The sequence below is a fragment of the Spinacia oleracea genome, chromosome 4, assembly GCF_020520425.1.
Source record: "Spinacia oleracea cultivar Varoflay chromosome 4, BTI_SOV_V1, whole genome shotgun sequence".
Classification (NCBI taxonomy): Eukaryota; Viridiplantae; Streptophyta; class Magnoliopsida; order Caryophyllales; family Amaranthaceae; genus Spinacia; species Spinacia oleracea.
Window position 1 is genome coordinate 54,574,680 of NC_079490.1, and position 23,053 is coordinate 54,597,732.

The 23,053-nt window shown below is 43.2% G+C and overlaps 2 non-coding genes across 2 annotated transcripts; one reads left to right on the forward strand and one right to left on the reverse strand.

The window, feature by feature from the left end:
- The first annotated feature begins 17,696 nt into the window (after nt 1-17,696).
- On the forward strand, nt 17,697-17,769 carry TRNAF-GAA (transfer RNA phenylalanine (anticodon GAA)). The gene has a single exon. It is a non-coding gene; the product is annotated as a tRNA-Phe (tRNA).
- Nucleotides 17,770-17,988: 219 nt separating this feature from the next.
- Nucleotides 17,989-18,062, reverse strand: TRNAT-AGU (transfer RNA threonine (anticodon AGU)). Its single transcript has one exon. It is a non-coding gene; the product is annotated as a tRNA-Thr (tRNA).
- Nucleotides 18,063-23,053: the final 4,991 nt, after the last annotated feature.

Below are 23,053 nucleotides of genomic sequence, written 5' to 3' on the forward strand. Positions count from 1 at the left end.
CTTGGAATCGTTTCATTCATTTTGGACCATGTTTTTGCTTTTTGCATGAATGAAATGTTTTAATAGCTTTAATGATTGCATGTTTTTCTTTTATTTCAAAGTTATTGAATTTTATGAATGGTTATTTATTGCAAATTCTTTTCGATTGTAGTAATCAAAATGGTCGCAAACATAACAACAATCATATCAGCTGAAATTCTGGATGTCGAGTTAGACTTGACTAATTTTCTTGAATGGAAAGAGAAACTTGTCGAAGTTTTGAAATTTAATGGCATACACTATGTCATTGAACAACCGTTCCCTAGCTATGATGCGCGAGGCATGACTCCTGAAAGGTACAGAAGTTGGGCACTTCACAAGTACCTTGTCACACAAGTCTATCCCTGAGAGTTGGAGAGGGAGGTTCATTACTTTTGAACCTCAAGCTATCCTAAGTAGCCTCGAGGATAAGTGTGCGGGTTTTCGACCCTTGTGCCAAACTGGTGGCAATGGGGTTGACGAATTGACTAATTCGATGAGCGATCTCAAGCTCATAACCCCACGCAAGTCGTGCCTAGAAATCGAATTCTGGAGGCACACAGGCGTATCTACTCTGTCAAGATGGACAAAAACACATCAATTCGGTCTCATGTGGATATGATGTCTGGATTATTTTTCACAATTGAGAGACTTGGTGGTTCCATCAAAGAGTCTGTAGCTATTGCACTAGTGCTGAATTCTCTTCATAAGGATTAAGAAGGTTTTAAGATGCTCTATCTCTTTCATCAGAAAGAGAGCACATTCTATGAACTTGTGGAATTACTCATGAAATGCCAGAAAATCCTTAAGTTAAATCAAGACCCTTTGAATGTGAGGTGCAATAAATTCAAGAAAGTTGGCAAGGGGAAGAAAAGCAAGGTTGCATCTTCGTCCACTCCCGGAGGGCATCTGGCGCCTTCCAAGAGCAAGATGAAGAGGAATGCTTCTCCTTCCACATCGCAATGCTTCAATTGTAATGAAATTGGTCATTACAAGCGAGATTGCCCCAAACTAAAGGAAGAGAAGAAGGACGGAAACGTTGCTTCTCCTTTAGGTATGTATGTTATACATTGTAATCTTGATAGTTCTACTTCTTGGATATTAGATACTGGTTGTGGCTCACACTTATATTCCAATTCACATGGACTAAGGAGAAGTAGAAGGCTTGATAAAGGCGAGATGGATCTACGCGTGGGAAATGGAGCACGGATTGCTGCATTAGCCGTAGGATCTTATTTTATTTCTTTGCCTAGTGGGTTTGTTTTGGAACTAGAAAACTGTTACTATGTTCCTAGTATCACCAGAAACATCATTTCCGTTTCAAGTTTGGACTCTAAAGGTTTTAGTTTTCAATTTAAAGACAATAGTTGTTCTTTTTCTTTGAATGGAATGTTTTATGGTTCAGCACAACAAGAAAACGGTCTTTATGTGCTAGATACGAGCAAACACATTTATAACATAAATACCAAAAAGGCTAAAACTGGTGATTCGGATTTCACATTTCTGTGGCATTGTCGATTAGGCCATATAAACATAAATCACATGGAATTACTTCAACGGAAAGGAATTCTAGAATCATTCGACTTAGAGAAGATTGATCAATGCGAATCTTGTTTACTTGGCAAAATGACAAAGCAACCTTTCTCAAAGGTGGGAGAAAGAGCAAGCGAACTACTAGAGCTAATACATACGGACGTATGTGGGCCTATGAGTACGAAAGCTAGAGGTGAGTTCAGCTATTTCATAACGTTTACGGACGACTTCAGTAGATATGGCTATATTTACTTAATGAAGCACAAGTCTGAATCGTATGAGAAATTCCGAGAATTTCAAAATGAAGTAGAGAATCAACATGGCAAGAAAATCAAAGCTCTAAGATAGGATCGAGGAGGTGAATATCTTAGCCACGAGTTTGATGACCATCTAAAAGAATGCGGTATTCTTTCTGAATTGACTGCTCCAGGGACACCTCAATGGAATGGAGTGTCGGAACGGAGAAATAGGACCTTACTCGATATGGTCAGGTCAATGATGGGTCAGGCCGAACTTCCTTTACAGTTATGGGGACATGCGTTGCAAACTACAGCACTCACACTGAATCGTGCTCCGTCAAAAGCTGTTGAAAAGACTCCATACGAATTATGGACTGGGAAACTTCCAAAGATTCTTTTCTGAAGATTTGGGGTTGCGAAGCATATGTCAAGCGATTAATTTCGGACAAGCTACAACCTAAATCTGACAAATGTTTCTTCGTTGGTTATCCAAAAGAAACTATGGGGTATTATTTCTACAACAAGTCATACAACAAGGTATTCGTTGCTCGTGACGGTGTCTTTTTGGAAAGAAATCATATTTCCAAATTGACAAGTGGGAGAATAATAGACCTCGAAGAGATTCGAGACGAACAACGAACTCAGAACTCTTTAGAAGCAGTTCAAGTTGATGAACCTCCAAGGTCTTTAGAAGAGCCAGTGGGAGTAATTCCTCAAAACGTTGTTGCCCCTCATAGGTCAAATAGAACTATTTTTCAGCCGGACAGATGGACAGGCGTCCTCTTGACTGAAAACTTAGACGTTCTCATAATGGATAGTGATGAACCTTTGACTTACAAGCAAGCTATGACGAGCCCAAGCTCCATTAAATGGTTAGAGGCCATGCAATCTGAAATAGACTCCATGTCTGAAAATCAAGTCTGGGATTTGGTTGATTTGCCGGATGGGTTCACACCTATCGGATGCAAATGGGTCTTCAAGTTGAAGGAAGACAAAGATGGAATTGTATACATATACAAGGCTAGATTGGTAGCAAAAGGTTATAGGTAAGTTCACGGCGTTGGCTACGATGAAACCTTTTCTCCAGTCGCGATGCTTAAGTCTATTCGGATAATCCTTGCGATTGCCGCTTTTCATGACTATGAAATATGGCAAATGGATGTCAAAACTGCCTTCTTGAATGGTGTTCTTGAAGAGACTGTGTTTATGACACAGCCGGAGAGTTTTGTCGATCAAAAGAACCAAGGAAAGGTATGCAAGCTTAAGAAGTCCATCTACGGACTAAAGCAGGCATCAAGGAGTTGGAATAAACGATTTGATGAAGCAGTCAATGAGTTTGGCTTCATCAAGAATCAGGACGAATCTTGTGTATACAAGAAGGTCAGTGGGAGTAAAATTGCATTCCTAGTCTTGTATGTTGACGACATACTGCTTATTGGAAACGACATTCCTATGTTGGAGTCTGTAAAGGCTTGGCTCGGGAAGTGTTTCTCAATGAAGGACTTAGGAGAGGCACAATACATATTGGGCATCAAGATCTATAGGGATAGATCTAAGAGAATGATTGGACTAAGCCAAAGCACTTACATTGACAAAGTGCTAGCTAGGTTCAATATGATGGAAGCCAAGAGAGGCCATCTACCCATGTCACATGGCGTATATCTAAGCAAGAATCAGTGTCCTAAAACATCTGATGAGCGTAGAAAGATGAGTGGAATTCCATATGCTTCGGCTATTGGATCCATCACGTATGCTATGATTTGTACAAGGCCGGATGTTTCGTTTGCACTCAGTGCAACGAGCAGGTACCAATCAGAACCAGGTGAGGCGCATTGGACTGCTGCCAAGAACATCCTAAAGTACTTGAAAAGGACTAAGGATCAGTTTCTGGTTTATGGTGGTACAAATGAGTTGATTGTTAAGGGCTATACGGACGCAAGCTTTCAAACCGACAGAGATGATTTCAGATCACAGTCTGGATTTGTGTTCTGCCTCAACGGCGGAGCAGTAACCTGGAAAAGTGCTAAGCAAAGCACTATTGCGGATTCTACAACTGAAGTCGAGTACATTGCTGCCTCGGAAGCAGCAAAGGAAGCTGTTTGGATTCGGAAGTTCATCGAAGAACTTGGTGTTGTCCCCTCCATTAAAGGACCAGTGGCTTTGTATTGCGACAATAGCGGAGCCATTGCCCAAGCAAAGGAGCCTAGGAGCCACCAGAAGTCCAAGCACGTACTGCAGCGATTTTATATACTTCGAGAGATTGTTGAAAGAAAGGAAATCGAGATTTGCAAGGTTGGAACTGGCGACAAAGTCACAAATCCATTGGCTAAACCGTTGCCACAAGTGAAAGACAACGCACATGTAGCAACCATGGGAATCAAGCATGTTGGAGAATGGCTTTGATTTTCTAAGTATCGTTTTAGAACATATGTTAGATCTATGTTTAAAACAATTGTTTAACCATTTCATATTTATGAAATTTATTTATTTCATATTCATTTAATTGTGGTTTAGAATTAAATGATAAGTCCATGTGATTCAAATCATTCAAATGGGATGTCAGGATGGATTCTTCGACAAAGAAACACCCATAAGTGAACTTGAATATTGAAGTCACAAAGGATCCCTAATCCAGGTCATTGAAAGGTGGACGACCAATGACTAATGAAGATTAGATTGCAAGTAGATTACTTAGTTCTGTTTCTTGAACTAGAGTGACTGGATGTCAGAATCTTTTGCATAGATACTTATTGGATCCTGTATCGGATTGACCATGAGAACGCTTTAAGAGATTAAAGTCATGTTATAGGTAGTTCTCATTAATGGTGATTAGAAACCGTTCCTTAGAACATGAGCGATTATGTTTGCTCGTTTGAGAATTAGTTCGCTTTGATACTAGCTAAACGTCGCACCGTAAAAGGAGGCTATAAAAGAAGTTATTGGGGGTACTATGAATCAAAGTGAGTGTTCATAGATTGCAAGAATAGATTGTCCTCCTATCTTTGATAGGATATGGTGTTGTTGTGTAACAAGGCCTCTCGGAGAGTTAGATACTGTAAAATACATGGCCGTGCTCAGAATGGTTAGGCTTAACCTTCTGCAAAAGTTTGACAGTTTAACTCTGTAATCCGAGAAACACTTCTGGACCTAATAAGGATGGCTTGGATCTTACCTTATGTTCAGTAAGTAACACTAAGTGACAAAGGAATGTGGATGCACACTTGTCTGAATGACAAGTGGGAGATTGAAGGAAATATATCCTTCACCCAAGGTGCATTAAGTCTAATACCAAGGTTCAGATTAATTGCGAACAATTAATTCAGTGAGATCAAGTGATCGGAACAGCTAGGTGGAGCAATGCTTCCGATCAGTGAGTTCTAATGGATATTGAACTCACAACTTACTCTTGACTGAACCTACAAGGTCACACCAATGACACGTAACAGATCACCGGATTAAATGAATCGGAAATTCATTTAATAACTTTTCGGGAATTAGTTGGAAACGTATTATACGATACGACCTTTGTCGGAATCGTATATCGTATCGCGAATATTCGTAAGCTGGGCGTCACGAATAAATCGTATTGTACGACGGTGATTCGTCGTATACGAAACGATAAATAATATATCGGAAATATATTAAATCGCGAATACGAAAGGAATCGGAGTTGCCGGCCCGTCGAGCCAAGCACGTAAGCGTGCAAGGCCCAACGAGCCAGCAAGCTCGCGAGCAAAGGCGAGCAAGGCCAGCCCATTGGGCGCGAGCACGTAACAGCACGCAACAGCGCATCGCAGCAACGAGCGAGCAGGCCCACGGCCCAGCTGCTCGGCGCGCGCGCTGTGGGCTTCGGCCTGCAGTGTGTCAATGGGCGCGGGCGTGCGGTCCGTGTTGCTTGGCGTGCACGGCTTGCTAGCCGGCCTTGCTTCTTAGCTTGGTCGGTTAGTAAGGTTATATAAACAACCTTACAACCTAATTTCCAACTTAACACAATTGATATTACTCAAACCCTAGAGGCACAGAGAACCCTAATTCTCTATGTGCCTCCAAAGTGAGTTCTTCCCAAAAGAAAAGTATCTTGATCAATTGTCTAAGCTACGATTATCAAGACGGATCTGATCGTGTCGGTGAACCAACTAGAGGAACGACAAGTGGAGTTCTTTGTTCGTGTTCGTTGACAGATTATTGTGGAAAACACGCTTCGAATGTAAGTTTGCTTAATCTGTGCTTTATACATGTTTCCTGGCTTTGGGGATTGTTCCGCACATGTTATTATGTTTAACTGTATTCCCCTACAAAATTTCCCTTATAAAATAGAGATACATATTTATACGCATTCCTATATGTTAAATCACTTTTAAAATGTGAAGTTTCACTAAAGGTTACATTTCCGGTTGCGGGCTTGGAACAGGAAAGGCTTGACTTGTGTTCGATGGTAAATGCTGACTGTATCCTGCACAGTGAAACCGTTAACTAGCCTCGGGGGTTGCCCAAGAATTACCCCTCCGATGCTTAAGTCAGATTACGCTGATAGCTCTGTAATAAATGCTTGTAAGAATGATTGGGGTTGAATTGCGTACCTTTGGCATTGATGGGGGTCCATATATATAGACGGGTTACTTCTACGGAGGATCCGAGTTATTATCCTTTGGTTTCGGATCCTCCTCGTCGGGTCTGACTGAAGGATGCTGTCAGAGGAATGCCGACTGCGAGTCGTATGCCTAGGGTACCGAAGGTAGTGTTGGTGTCTCCTTTGTGACTATGCATTCGTCGTAGCTGTTATGGGATGTCCTACCAGCTTGCCGGTAGGGCTACCTGTACAATTAGCCCCCTGAGAGTGATTACAGCTGTCTTGGCAGTTGTAGTTGCTCTGACAAAGAAAAAAGAAAAAAGAGAGGGGAGGAGCCCCCCATACAACTAGCCCCCTCAGGGACGATCAACACCCCATAGGTGTGGTTGTCCTAAAAATGATGGTTATAGTGAATAATTTGTTTTCAATCCTTGTTCTGATGCCACGACTAGCCCCCATTAGGACAAGGCTTGGTCGCGCTATATGAGTTATAGCTTGCAAGCCGGCTGGACTTCTCCGGGTTTGGCTGATAGCCTTCTTGACTTTTTAGGCTGACTAGCTCCCTTGACGTTTTAGGCTGACTAGCCCCCTTGATTTTTAGGCTGACTAGCCCCCTTGGTTTTTTAGGCTGACTAGCCCCCTATGGGATTTTTGGGCCGACTAGCCCCCTTGACTTTTTAGGCTGACTAGCCCCCTTGACTATTTAGGCTGACTAGCCCCCTTGATTTTTTAGGCTGACTAGCCCCCTTGATTTTTTAGGCTGACTAGCCCCATTGATTTTTTAGGCTGACTAGCCCCCTTTGGGATTTTTGGGCCGACTAGCCCCCTTGGGGATACGTGGCGACGGTTCAGCTTCCATGCCACGCGTGGCGGGAGATTTGAAATCTAATTTCTGACATGTGTCAGCCATCCTAGGTGTCTTGGAAGTTGGGGGATTTTTCAACCGCCCAGATCTGTTCCCTGTCGCTTCAACTTCTCGTTAACTCTCCTTAAGTACCCGTTATCTCCCATTTCTCTTGACTTTCAATCTCTCTCCTCACTCTTTTCAATTGCTCTTTTTTCGCTCTCTGTTGCCAACCTTTTCTCTCTCCTGCTTTCTTTTCTCCTTCGTGTTCGCTCTTTCTTTCGCCTCTCTTCCGTTGGAATTCGGTTTCTTCTCTTCGGTAAGTTTAGATCGTGTTCTAGATGCTTTTTGGTTTGGCTGGCTTATTTTGGGTTCGCTTGTCTGACATTCCCACTATTTTGTTTTCAGTTGGGTTGATTGTAAGCTTCGCGGCTGTTGAGGGTAGGTTTTGCTGCGAATTTCTCTAATTAGGTACGGTTTCTGGCTTAACTTTCTCTTTTGTCGAGTTTTTTCTACTTTTGTTTGCATGCTTGTGAGTGGGGATAGCCACCATATGAATAGCGGGGCTGGGTATGATGATGTTATAAATCTGTCTGATAGTAGTAGTCCGTCTGGGATTAAGTTAAACACGGATGGGAATACGGCTGCCTGCAGTGCTAAGAATACTGGGTGGGGGGTAAAGTCCGACAAGCCACTTCCTTTCTCTCAGTTCATGGGTGGGAACCCTGTTACTGGTCCTATCATACCGGTGACTGCGGCTGAATTTACCCGTTCACAACAGTTGCACTCCCTTCGGGCTCGAATGGAGAGGGAACTTAGGCCGGATGAGCATAACGTGCCAACTAGAGAGCCGATTTTAGATGTAGAGCCGATTGCGGTTAGGTACCACTTGCGTTCTTACCGGGAATTTACTCAGCCTGGCGGTTCGGGTCTTGGGGAGTATGGTACTAACATCAGCAATATATATGATTCTAAGGCCATACCGTCAGATGCGGAACCGTCTACCAGTAATCGGAGGGCTATGAAGGAGCCTGCCATACATGATGCGAATGAGGCTGAGTCCGCCGGAAGTGATGACAGATCTCCCTCTCCCGGCGATTCCATCCTAGAGTCCTCTATTTCTAGGTCGCCTGGGCTAAGATCTCCACCCATCGCCGACTCTGATGAAGATGAGGAGGATGCTGCAATTTTGCAGCAAGTGTTTGAAGAGGAGGCTTTGGATGCCGACGTAAATTTTGAAGGTGAGGCTGCTACATTTTTGGTTCCAACTCCTCCTCCGAATGACTCTCCTGCCTTAATCACTTAGATAGATGGTGACTTTGTGGACGAGGCTAATGCCAATTGGCATTCTGAAGTTGGTGGTCGCTTCTTGGGTTTGCCTGAGGGGTATCGGTTGGTTGTGCCGAAGAAGAAGCAGGCGGTGGCCGACTGCCCTGAGGGGCATGTTGTCTTTTGTACGAAAATGTTTGATTATTGGTTGTGTTTTCCCTTGCACCCGTTTATTGAGAAGGTTCTGCGAGCTTGGAATGTCGGCCTTGTTTAGCTATCTCCTATAGTCATCTGAAATTTGGTGGCCTATACTTGGATGTTCTCCGTCAAGCAGTGGCCTTTGACGTTGAATTTGTTGAAAAGACTCCATTGGTTGAAGCGTGACGGTAAGGAGACTGGCTGGTGGACGATCTTTACCAAATCGCAGAGGCAGACTGTGAATCCACGACTTTCTAGGTGCAAGGGCTGGAAGGATCATTTCTATTTCATGGTTGTTCCTGAGGAGTATCCTCTTCGTCGCACTTTCTTCCAGCCTAAACCCGGGATGGAGTAGTTTGACTAGGCTGACCTTGGTGTTCGTGAGCAACGCGCCTATGATAGGCTGCTAGTTGAGTATGTGAATGTGGGTCTCTCTAAGCCGAAGACTCTGCCGGCGTTTTGGCTACCCCCCGCCGGTTATATTCTTAGCCCTGTTGCGCTGGGTGCAGTTGGTCTCGCACCCACACATCCCCTTGGTAAATCTAGTTACTTGCTTGTGTTCCCATATCGTTGCATGTTTTACTTTCCTATGTTTCTTTTTTGGTATTGTGTTGTTCGAAAAATCTTCTCCCTGTGTTGCTTTATTTATTAACATTGTTTCTGTTCCTTAGGGAATCATCTATTGAACAAGGCTGCACTCGGCCTTGACAAGAATTGGAAAGTGATTGAAGGGTGCCGTGACGCCCCTTCCGAGAAATATTACACGGTTGCCACCTTCTGTGCAAAAGCTTGTCGTGGTTGACATCCGACTTTTGTTACTCCTGCCGTTATTGTGGACAGAGGTGTTGTTCCTCGGGTTACTCGAACAAAAGTTCCTGCTGCAGCTGAAGCTACTTCCTCCGATCAGCCTGAGATGTCTACTGGTAATAGGTTCGTTTCTCTTCCTACCGGCCGCGGGGGGCACACTACTCGAAAGAGGTCTTTGCTTCAGACCAACGCTAATTCTCCCAAACGGTCTAAAAATGATACTGAGAAGCCGGTTCAGGAGAAGGTTAAGGATGTTTATGCTAGCGTTGATAAGCCCTTGCAGACCTCGGGTGCTGGCGCGAAGGTTACTGAACAACCTGCTAAGTCGGTCGAGAATTTAGATGTTGATCTGATGTCTAAGCTGAACCGGAAGCAGGTGATGAGTGATCTAATTAGTCATCCGTGCCACCCTGTGCCCATCTCGAGGCATAGTCCGAGTATAAACAGGTATGCCAGCTAGGCGTCTAAGTATGGGGTCATAGTTCGTTCTGGGGACTTCATCGAGGATAAGACGGGTATACTGTCTCCGGATACTCTTGCCGGTCTTTCTTTTCCTCCTGGTCACGCTAACGAGCACTGGCAACCGTCCACTGATGTGCTGAGGGGCGAGTCTATTCTGTTTGACCGTCCCAAAGATGGGGGTACACTGGGCTATCGGTCTTTGCGTCAAGTTGTCACACATGTCGATGGTGCGCCACAAGAGATTGAGACGCCGGCTGCACAATTGATGCATGACTTGTATTCGGTACTTACTTCTATCCTTGGTTAGGTTATTCCACCTGATTTCCATACTTGCTTCAATTTTCCAGTTCTGAACATTTTATCTTCTAGGTGACGCAATCTGCGACCAAGCTTGTGGAGTGCTATCGGAGTTATTCTTTTATTATATCGTTTCTTGCATCATCGCCGACTGAGCCAATGTGCTCAACCTTATTCTTTTATTATATCGTATCTTGCATCATTGCCGAGTGAGGCAATGAGCTCAACCTTATTCTTTTATTATATCGTATCTTGCATCATTGCTGAGTGAGCCAATGTGCTCAACCTTATTATTTCATTATATCGTATCTTGCATCATCGCTGACTGAGCCAATGTGCTCAACCTTTTTCTTTTATTATATCGTATCTTGCATCATTGCTGAGTGAGCCAATGTGCTCAACCTTATTCTTTTATTATATCGTATCTTGCATCATTGCTGAGTGAGCCAATGTGCTCAACCTTATTATTTCATTATATCGTATCGTATCTGAACATACTTGCAGTTTATATATTAGCTTAAAAATATGGCTATGTCGGCCTTGTTACATTATGTTTTCATACAAATTTTCATACGTGGAATTTTCTTAGGGTATCTGCATTCCATGAATTCTTCAACGGTGTTCCATCCATCTCCATTAGCCTATATGATCCAGCTACCACCTCTTCCCATATTTGGTATGGCCCTTCCCAGTTTGCAGTCAGCTTGCCTTGCTTTTGTGCCTTTCTGGTTGTTGTCGTCCTGCGAAGTACTAGGTCGCTTACTTCTAGTTTTCTATGTTTCACTCGTTTTTTGTAGGCTCTGCTCATCTTGTTCTTGTAGGTTGCCGACTTGATTTCTGCTTGTAGTCTAACTTCTGGCAAGAAGTCTAGCTGGTGCCTGAGTAAGTTGTCGTTTTCGTACTCCTCGTAGTGCTGGATGCGAAAGGTGGGCAGTGCTATTTCAGCCGGTATGACTGCTTCTGATCCGAAGCATAACTTGAAAGGACTTTCTCCCGTTGCTTCCTTAACCGTCGTTCGGTTTCCCCATAGAACTTCTGGTACTGTGTCTGCCCATTTACCTTTGAATTCGTCCAGCTTTTTTTTAGGGCCGTGAGTATCTGCTTGTTTGCGGCATCTGCCTGTCCGTTGCTCTGGGGGTGGCAGACTGAGGTGTAGGCGAACTTGACTCGATAGTCTGCCAGGAAAGCTCGGATAGGCGTGAAGTCGAATTGGCATCCATGGTCGAACACTATTGTTGTCGGTATTCCGAACCTTGTTATTATATTTTTCCAGATGAATTTCCGAACCTTGTTATCTTTGCTACCGGCTCGGCCTCAATCCACTTCGTGAAGTAATCTACGGTGACAATTAAGAATTTCCTGCCTCCAGAGGCTGTTGTGAAGGGTCCTACAATATCCATCCCCCACTGGGCGAACGGAATTGGATTCAGAATGGGCATTAGGTCATTTGCTGGCATACGTATCACTGGAGCGAACAACTGGCATTTTTCACATTTTTTGACATAATTCTGTGCATCTTCCAGCATAGTTGGCCAGTAGTATCCTTGTCTTTGGCAGATCAGGGAGAGTGTCTTTCCTCCTACATGGTTCCCGCATATCCCTCGTGCATTTCCTCGATTAGTCTTGCGGACTCGTATGCCGTAAGGAATCGTAGCAAGGGGAGGCTGAATGCTCTCTTGTAAAGTTGTCCCTGATATATGACGTACCAGAAGTCGTTTTTTTTTAACTTTCTTTGCCTCGTTGATGTCGGCTGGCAACAATCATGTTGTTTTGTACGCCCAGATACTGTCGTACCATTCTTTCTTTGCCGTGATGACCATTATTTCTTTCCCTTTCTCCTCTGTGCTTCTTCTGTGCATGATCTCTATCATTACTGATCTATTGAGTTCGATTGCTTTCGAGCTAGCCAGTTTGGCTAGGCTGTCCGCGGCAGTGTTCAACGCTCTGGGGACCAATATGATTTCAAAAGCTTCCAGTCTTGCTGTGAGTGTTTTCAGTTTCTCTTGGTACCGCCGCATTGACGGCTCTTTGGTTTCATATTCTCCTGAAAATTAATTCGCCACCAGCTGCGAATCGGTTGTCATTATTACTCTCTTGGCATCTGCCAGCAAACACAACTGCACCCCTGCAATAGCTGCCTCATACTCTGCCTCATTGTTCGAAGCTGTGAAATTGAATCTAATTGCATATTCAAATTTATCTCCCGCCGGGGAAGTCATGACAATGCCGGCTCCCGCGCCTGACTGAGCGGCTGATCCGTCCAATGAAATTTTCCATGATTCTGTTTTGGTTTCATCCTCCTGATAGGATGCTTCGACTACGAAGTCGGCTAAGGTTTGGGCTTTTATTGCATTGCGCGGGTGGAATTCCATATCATATTCTGACAACTCTATGGCCCATCGTAACAGTCTGCCGGCTGTATCCATTTTCTGCAAGGCCTTTTCCAACGGGAAGTTTGTAAGGACTTCTATGGTGTGTGCATCAAAGTACGGTCTGAGCTTTCTAGCTGCTATTAAGACTACGTACGCTAGCTTTTCTATCAGTGAGTATCTTGTTTCTGCCAGGTTCATAACATGGCTGACAAAGTATACCGACTGCTGGATCTTGTCTTTCTCAATGATTAGTACGGCAACGATGGTTTGAGGTGAGGCGGATACATATAATTGTAGTTTGTCTCCCTCTTCCGGCCTGGCTATTGTTGGCATGGTTCGAAGGTGGTCTTTAATCTTCTCAAAGGCTCTTTCCTCCATCTCTCCCCATTGAAACTTCCCGTTCTACTTCAGAGTATTGAAGAATGGGATCAACCTGTCTGCCGACTTGCTAACGAACCTTGTCAGGGCTGCCATTCTTCCTGTCAGCCTTTGTACATCCTTGATGTTTTTTGGTTGAGGCAGACTGAATATTGCCTCTACCTTGTCTGGGTTCGCGTCGATACCCCTCTCGCTGACTAAGAAACCTAAGAATTTCCCCGATTTCACTCCGAACACACATTTCTTGGGGTTCAGCTTCATCTGGTAGCGGCGTAGAGTTTCGAATGTTTCCCTGAGGTCGTCCACATGGTCGCTCTCTAGTCTGCTTTTTACTATAAAGTCATCTACATATACCTCAATGTTGCGACCTTTCTGTTCTGCGAAAACTGTGTCGACTAGCTTTTGGTATGTCGCTCCGGCATTCTTTAGCCCAAATGGCATGGCTTTGTAACTGAATACCCCCCCCCCCCTTCGGTGATGAACGCCGCTTTTTTCCTATCGGCCTTCGCAAGGCTGACTTGGTGGTATCCGGAAAATGCATCTAGGAAGCTGAGAAGTGTATGGCCGGACGTTGAGTCGACTAGCCTGTCGATTCTCGAAAGTGGGTAGCAATCTTTTGGGCATGCTCTGTTTAGGTTTGTGAAATCTACACACATTCTCCAGGAGCCATTGGACTTTTTAACCATTACGACGTTGGCCAACCATTCTAGGTAGTCGCATGGTTCAATGAATCCTGCTGCTAGTAAGTTTTCCACTTCTTCCTGTATTGCATGATTTTTTTCAGTTGAGAAATTTCTTTTCTTTTGTTTTACCGGCCTTATTGATCTATCGACGTTCAGTCGGTGCTCGATTACATCCGGGCTTATACTCGACATTTCGTCGGCCGAAAATGGAAACACGTCAGCGTGTTCAACCGATCATGTTCACCCGCAGCACTGGGTCAATGTCGGTTCTTATCTTTACTGTTATGCCCGGCTCTCCTTCCACCAGCTCAATTTCCCCAACTTCTCCTCCGGCCTCTAGCCTGGGCCCGGTAGCCCCCTCCTCAACGCTTTCAATTTTCGTTGTTTCCTGTTTCTGTCTTTTCTCCTTCTTTGGCAACAAAGATTGTTCACCCTCTGATTTCGAGCTTTGGTTTTTTGCAGGTCTTTTCATTGTCGTTTCCCTTGCTATGTTCATAGATGGGGCCAGTCGTCCTGGTGTTTTTAATGCCGTCAAGTAGCATGATCTTGCTGATTCTTGACTGCCTCGGATTCTCTCTGCCTTCTCAAAGTTAGACATGTATATCATGGTTAAGTGGTACGTTAATATTATTGCTTGTGCGTCATGGATGAATGGCCGACCAACGATGACGTTGTACGCAGCCGACACTTTGATTACCAAGAAGTCTACCATTAGGTCCCTTACTGCCCTACCTTCTCCGATCTGTACCGGCAGCCGGATACTTCGCTCTAGAAAGACAGTGGCCCCGGAAAATCCTATTACCGGGTAGTTGACTCTCGTGAGTTCCTTCTCATCTATTTGGAGTTGAATGAAGGCTTCCCAGAAGATAATGTTCGCTGAACTTCCGACATCTACCAGTATTCTTTTTACCGGAAAATTTGCTATTCCGAGGCCCAAGACCAATGGGTCGTCATGGAGATATATGATTCTGCGGCAGTCTGCGGGGGTGAATGAGATTTCTGGCATGACTGGGGGTGATGGCCACTTTTTGGTGCTGTGGTAGTTTATCAGGTGGCGGTGTTCCGCTAGGCTCCTGTCTGCTCCACTAATTGTTCCTCCGTGGCATGGCCCGCCGGATATGACCCATATTGTTGGCCCCTTCTGGCCGGTATTTCTAGCCTCTGCATCACGGCTGGTTTCTGGTGCCTTTTGTTCTATTCTGAGTGGTGCTTGGGTTGCTGGCAATCTGTTGTTTGGGTTATTGTTTTGTTGGATGTGACTTTGTTGATTGTTGTTGTTTTGTCGGGCTCTATATTGTGTCTGGTAGCCTCTCCTGATCATATCTTCGATGTTATCTTTCAAATCTCTGCACTCTTCCGTATAGTGCCCACAGTCCTCATGGAAAGCACAGTATTTCGAATGTGGTATGGGTTTGTTGCTCATTGGAGGTGGTCTTTTCCAGTTCTCGTTTTTGTTGATGTTGTAGATGGAAGCTCTTGGGGCGTTCAGTGGAGTGTATTCGTGGAATGCGGGGTAGGTGTTGTTTGTTTGTTTTTGGTGATCCCTCCCTTGATAATCTCTTCTCTGACCGTCTCTCCTGAATCCCCTATTTTGTTGCTGTTGTGCTTGCTGAATGGGCCTGGGCGTGGCATTTCTAGTCGGTGCCGACTAGAAATGGTTTGGGATTGTCATCAGTTCATCGCTTTTGATGTATTCGTGGGCTTTTACCAGCGCACTTCCCAAGTCTGTAAAGGATTTCCTTCCCAGATATTTCTTGAACTCGCAGGTGTTCATTCCTCTCATCATGGCCACTACGGCTATTTCTTGCTGCAAGTTTGGTATGCTTGTAGACTCGTTATTGAACCTGGTGAGGTAATCTCTCAAGGATTCTCCGCTCCTTTGTGTGATTGCCATTAGTTCTCCTGACGTTTTCTTTGCTGCCGACTGGTAAATCGGAGCATGAACTCCGCCTCTAATTGCCGGTAATTGTACACTGATCCTTTTGGCAATACCTTGTACCACCCTGATGCTACTCCTAGGAGTGTAGAGGGAAACACTTTGCACCACATGGCATCGGAGTCTGTATACAGCATCATATGTTGCTCGAACATGTTGCAATGGACCTCCTAGTCGATGGATCCGTCGTACTTGCAGAGCGGGAACTTTAATTTCTCCATGGGTTCTTCTAGAATGTCTGCACAGAGGGGTGAGTTCGCAGGTTGGATGGTGTAACGACATGGTGAGTATCTTTGAGGTGCCTCTCTTGCTTTCTCGATGACCATATTTTCGGGCTGACTGCGCAAAGCAATCACTTGGTGTGTGTTGGGGCGGGGCTCTTGTTCTATGCTCTGTTCTCCGAACAAGATTCTTATAGGTAATCTCTTCCTCTTTGTGCCGACTGGGGTTTCAGTCGTTTGATTTATGATTGTCATGGTTGGGGGTGCGGGTTCTGTTTGTTTTTCTTCCTGATTTCAGGGCCGACAGCGCGGCCATCACCGCTTGTGCCGTGGCCAGTTGTTCTTCTGAGAACTGGTTAGTGAGTTCTGACGGCATTTGAGTAATGTTTCTTGTTGGGATTTCGGGTTCTTCTTCTGAGTCATCGTCCTCCACTGAGTATCCCAGGACGTATAGGGGTGTTTCGTTGCTTTTGTTGTTTTCCGCAGTCGTAGTTTTGCTGACTACCGACTGGCTTCCTTGGTGGGGGTGGGTTGGGCATCGACGGGTGTTATGATTGGATCTTCTGCCAACTGTGTGGGTTTCAGGGGGGTCATTGTTTTCGCCGTTTGTGTACTCTGTGGGGTTATTTTTGAGGCCTGTTTCTTGCTTTTCTTATACGAATCCGACTGTGTTCTTTCCATTCTTTTCGGTGATCTCTTTTTTTTTTTTTTTTTTTTTATGTGTGTGGCTGTGGGTTCTGTTTGCAAGTGGGGGCTCCCCTCCTTCTAGCGCCAATTATTCCGGAATTGGAACAGGAAAGGGTTGACTTGTCTTCTATGGTAAATGCTGACTGTATCCTACACAGTGAAACCGTTAACTAGCCTCGGGGGTGTTCCGAGAATTACCCCTCCGATGCTTAAGTCAGATTACGCTGATAGCTCTATAATAAATGCTTGTAAGAATGATTGGGGTTGAATTGCGTACCTTTGGCATTGATGAGGGTCCATATTTATAGACGGGTTACTTGTGTGGAGGATCCGGGTTATTATCCTTTGGTTCCGGATCCTCCTCGTCGGGTCTGACTGAAGGATGCTGTCAGAGGAATGCCGACTGCGGGACGTATACCTAGGGTACCGACGGCAGTGTTGGTGTCTCCTTTGTGACTATGCATTCGTCGTAGCTGTTACGGGATGTCCTACCGGCTTGCCAGTAGGGCTACCCGTACAGTTACTATGACATATTTTTCTTTAGAGGTGATCAAAATTCGGGCAGGGCCGAACTTAAACACAAAAACTCATGCTCAAACCCATAAATTTGGTGCGGGCTATCCGGGCCGAAACGGGTTTATTCCGTGTTTGGTCTAAAAGCGTATTTGAGGTTTCCCAAACTCGCACTTTTTCGGAGAGGACCAGGTCTAATTTATTCCCCTTTGAATGTAATTTTAGTATTAGTCCTCAAATTTTTGGGTTTAAATTGGATATTACACTATGAATTGTGTTGCCAAATTTTAAATGTATCTAATGTACAATATTAAAAATATCGTTAAAAAAACTAGTTATTTTAACTTTTCAAACCCATACTACAAATTTCAAGGTACCGCCACTGGTAGGAGGGGTTTTATGAACAAAAGTTTTTATAATCTCATACCGCGTATTAGTAATGTTATTAAGCCTAGTTGTAAATGTTTATGATGAGTTTAAACCATCTGATCATAAGTTTGTCGATTTATTATTAAAAAAAAAAATAAAAAAAAATGTCAACCTTTTAGGTAACAAATGCGATAAAGAACTCAGTTTTTCATGGTGAAGATTGTCAACGTTAGTTAAGAGTGCTGCTTTGAAAGTAAGATTTATAATCAAAATCGTCAAACAAAGAATTTATAACAGCAGGCGGGGATAGCTCAGTTGGGAGAGCGTCAGACTGAAGATCTGAAGGTCGCGTGTTCGATCCACGCTCACCGCATTTTGAGGGAATTTTTATACATCCGAAATTAACAATGAAGATTTTAATTCTTTTTTATCTAATATTTATTTTAAAAAAAACGTCTAATTATTATTATTATTATTATGGGAAACCACCAAAACGTTACAAGCTTAACAAGCTACAAAGATCAAGTAAACTACAAGAAGTTGGTGGGGAGCCGAGATACAATCTGGGCCCCCACTCCTAAACTATATCTATTGCTCTCGTTGAGAGTCGAACTCAAGACCTCCCGCTTACTAAACGGGTGCTCTAACCAACTGAGCTACGAGAGCTTGTTATTATTATTATTATTATTATTATTATTATGGGAAAGCACCAAAACGTTACAAGCTTAACAAGCTACAAAGATCAAGTGAACTACAAGAAGTTGGAGGGGATCCGAGATACAATCTGGGACCCCACTCCTCTAGCTATGGCGAACCCGATCCTGCTGAAAATGTGGGCAGTTGCCCGTGCCCCAATGTCTTGAGCCCTGGAGTACGTCTAGACCCGCTTCAGCAAAGAAACAGCTCCTTTCTCTAATTCCCCAAAAGAAGAGAATGAAAAAGGAAAGAAACCGTAACCCAAAGCCCTACAACGTGCCGCATACTTATCCTGCTTCCGCTGCGCTGCAACCGCCACAATCCGACCCGGAACGAAGCCTGACAACCCAGATTGCGTCATAGGAGAAGACCCAGTCAAGTCAACACACACATCTAGACCGCCATCCCATGAGTAAAGCAATATATCTGCAGGACGAAGAGCTCCATCACTCTCACTAGTCAGCCCAACATCAACCTCCTTGCGAGCAGAAATCCCCGACCGATAGCAAATATCCAAAAGGGTATCACGAACAACATTATGTCGATGTTTGATACCCACAATCCCAGCACAAGACATGGCATGATCCCCATAAATTTCCCGTCGAAAACCCGAGAGCAAGCAGAACACGGCGTCGAATCAGAAAACAACGGAATACCCAACCGATAGCAAAGAACCGAACGATAAGTCTTACCGTTCATAGTCTGGCCTAACCCCGAGATGGGGACTGCCCGCAACCAAGCTGAGGAGTGATCCCCCTGCTGTGATTTCCATAGGGCAACAAGACGTGAAGATAAGGAGTAGGCGGATTCCGCATCAGCAGTAACCTTCGTGAAATATATGTCTGCCAATTTCTTCATGAGTCTGGGGGCAGCGATCTCACTAGGGATACGCATAAGGTCGGTCTCCACGGTCCTATTGAAAAGACCAAGAGCATCATCAAAGGTCGGTCCCGGTGTTAGGTTATGATACATATGACAATTCATAAATCATGCGGAAAAACCATAAAGCCAGGAAAGCATATTATATTCACATAATCATTTAGCATAGAATTGATGCATACATGTTGTAGCGTGCCTTCCCTAGCTGCGCCCGAACCGAACAAGAACAAGTCTTTAGGACTCCAAATGTCTTCCCTCCGTAGATAGTCCACAGTACGTCCGGATCCGCCTCAAGTTAGACCAACTAGAATCGCCCTTAAGGTTACTAGGAATTTCGGCTAGTGTTTGCAAGTGTATGGCTAATTTTATTTCAAAAACTTACCCTTTGAATACTTCAATCGTACCTGCAAATAATGACCCTAGGCCCTTATTTATAGAGGTATGGAAAAGGAACTGGAATCCTATTAGGATACTAATTAGTTAAACTAGAATCCTAGTAGGACTCTAATTAATTAATTTTATCCTTTTAGGATTAGGAATTTAATCATCAAACAAATCCTACACAATTTAGGTTTCGTATGTGAACACAAACTCTACACGAGCATGACCCACGAGCGTGCAGGCCATGCCCGCGCACAACCCACACGGCCGCTCGGCCCACGCGAGCCGCTAGCCCACGCGAGCAGCAGCACAGCTCGCAGCCCATTGCTGCGCGCGCTGCGCGCGCTGCCATGGCCTGCTGGGCCTGGCCTTGCGCTGGGCCTGGCGTGGCCTTGGCTGTTCGTGTGGCGCGCTTGGCTTGCTGGGCGATGGCCTGGCTTCGTGCTGGGCCTTCGTCCGGCAGGCCTCGTCCGATGCTTATTCGTACGATACGCTTCCGATTAAATTCCCGGTTCCGGAATTCATTTCCGATACGAACAATATTTAATATTTCCGATTCCGGAATTAATTTCCGTTTCGAACAAATATTTAATATTTCCGTTTCCGGAATTATTTTCTGATTCCGATAATATTTCCGATTCTGACAATATTTCCGTTTCCGGCAATATTTCCGATTCCGGCAATATTTCCATTTCCGATAATATTTTCCGATACGTACCATGTTTCCGTTTCCGGCAATATCATCCTTTCCGGAGTATTCATTTCTTGCTTGTGACGATCTCAGCTCCCACTGAAACCAAGATCCGTCGATTCCGAATATCCATAGATAGAGTATTTAATGCCATTAAATACTTGATCCGTTTACGTACTATTTGTGTGACCCTACGGGTTCAGTCAAGAGTAAGCTGTGGATTAATATCATTAATTCCACTTGAACTGAAGCGGCCTCTAGCTAGGCATTCAGCTCACTTGATCTCACTGAATTATTAACTTGTTAATTAATACTGAACCGCACTTATTAGACTTAACATACAATGCATACTTGGACCAAGGGCATTATTTCCTTCAGTCTCCCACTTGTCCTTAGGGACAAGTGTGCATTTCCTAATTCCTTTGTCGCTCGATGCTTGCTCTTGAACATAAGGTAAGAGTTGTCATCCTTATTATGTCCAGAGGTGTTTCTCGGTTTCAGAGTTCAACTGATCAAATAAGCAGATAATCATAGCCTATGATTCATCTGAGCACGGCCATGCATTTCACAGTTTCTAGCTCTCCGAGTGGCCTTGTACAACTTTTAAGCATCTCATCCCGATTTATGGGAGGACAATCCCAATCTTGCGATCTTGAGATTAGACTTCGTTTGATAGGTGATTACCTGAGCGTTGCCTTTATAGCCTCCTTTTACGGTGCGACGGTTGGTCAACGTCAAAGCAACCAGTTCTCAAACAAGTAATCTCAAATCAGTCAGGTATTGAGGATTTAGTGTCTAATAATTTTAATGAAATTTATTTATGACAGATTTTCATCTCTTACAGTAAAGTTTCATAGGTCTGTTCCGATACTAGTCTTCCCAAAGTAAGTATCTATGCAAATGATTATGACATTGCCATGTCCACATAGTTCAAGAAACAGAACTACTAGTCATCTTGCATTCTAGTCGTCTAACGTTTTCTATGCGTCCAATTTTATAGAAAACTCCGACCAGGGACCATTTTCAACTTTTGACATTCAAGTTCACTTGATAGACATTTCTTAGTCACAAGACTGGTCCTGACAGTCTATCTTGAATATCTCGTCAAATTGAAGGGACTCATCATTTAATACTAAACCAAGATTAAATGGAATATGAAAATACATTTCATATATGATAAATGTTCAACCCCTAATGTTTTACAAACATGGGCCTCAAACCCATCTTTAAAACAGTTCATGGAATTCAAAGCTATGCTTGATTTCCAGTGCTACAACGTGAGTTTTGCTTCTCACTTGTTGCATAGGTTTAGTTATCATGCTTTGCCAATCTTAATATCCTTTTCATCGAATGTTCTTCGAGATAGATGATAAGATCTTTTGAGTATGTTTACTTTGTGATCTAATCTTTTCTTGCTTCAAGAGTGGTTCTACGCATTTTTCAATGAAGAACCATCAAGCCAGCAGACATGTGATCTATCCAAGTTCAGTGAAGAACTCTTTAACATAAACAACCCTGTTTTATTGCTTCTTAGGCAATAAGTATTTTTACTTCAACTTTATAGGTTGCTAGTGATGCTTTGTTTGGAATTACTTATCCAAGCAGTTCACAGATATGTGGAATACTTTCCAACTGTATCTTAGAACATAGAAATTAATATTTTAATATCCCACGTGACAACTCATGGTCTCCAATCCATGTTGCCATTTCAAAACACGATGCTCTATAGCTCGTCCTTATCAATGGTTAACTCCTAAGGGTCTTGCTTAATCCTTTGCCAGTGTTTATGCGTGTAGCATCAATATTTAGCATATCTTTATTTCCTTGAATCAAGAACTATTCCTATGTACCTTTTCAAGTACCATAAGTATTCTTGATCTCAATCTAGTTGATCTTCACTTAGATCAATAGAGATGGGTATATGTTCGTTATGCCTAAAGCCATACGATACATTTTGGCGATCCTTAGATTATATCATACATGATAAATTCTTTTGAAGAATAATTCCCAATTGAATTCTATTCATATAACTTTAGCTCATCTAGTTTCAGTTGATACTAAATCCAGCTAAATTCTTTGACATATAATATAGGTTAAGAATCTTACTTAGATTCTTTGATGTTTAACTTAGTAAATGCTTATACATAGTTCAAACATCCTTTACTTAGATTTATTCATATGGGTCGAATATCTCCAATGGAGTCTTTCGTGTTTGATTTGGTAAATGCCATCACTTAATCCAAAACAATATCATAAGATCTTTGTAAATAGATCTTAATACCCAGTATGTACTAAGTTTCGCCATGGTCCATCATTGATGAATAATTTCAAATCTAAGTCATTAGCATTTGAATTTTATTTCACAATAGAGAGATATGTGTGATACACATAGGACCAATTGAGTTTTACGTACTCCCACTAAACTTCTTATATATCTATAAGAATCATGTACATTTTATGAAACTAAAATACTTATTAGCTTTACTAAAATACATTTTCAATTTCCCAGTTGCTTGCTTAAATCCATACTTAGATTTCATAAGCTAGCATTCATTTCAAGCATTATTTGGATCCACAAATCCTATGACATGCCATGTACATAGTTTTCTTCCAACATTTGATTGAGGAATATGTTTTGTCATCCAATTGCCATATGTACCAATATGCAATCATTGCTTGAATTTATAGACTTGAGCATTACGATTATGCATGAGGTTTCAACATAATCCATGCCATGAATTTGCTTGTAACCTTTAGCAACTAATCTAGCTTTGTGTGTTAACACAATTTCATGTTTGATGGTTTTTATCCTTAAAATAAACTTGCAACCAATAGGTGTGAAACTATTCTTGCAAATCAACAAAATTTCAATTTTGTCATCAAAACATTGAGTATGTTTTATGGCCTCTAACCATTTAAAACATTTGAGTCTATATATGGCCTCTAACCATTATAGGGAATCTGGGTTTCATCATAGCTTTCTTACAGGTCACAAACTCATAAATAGTTT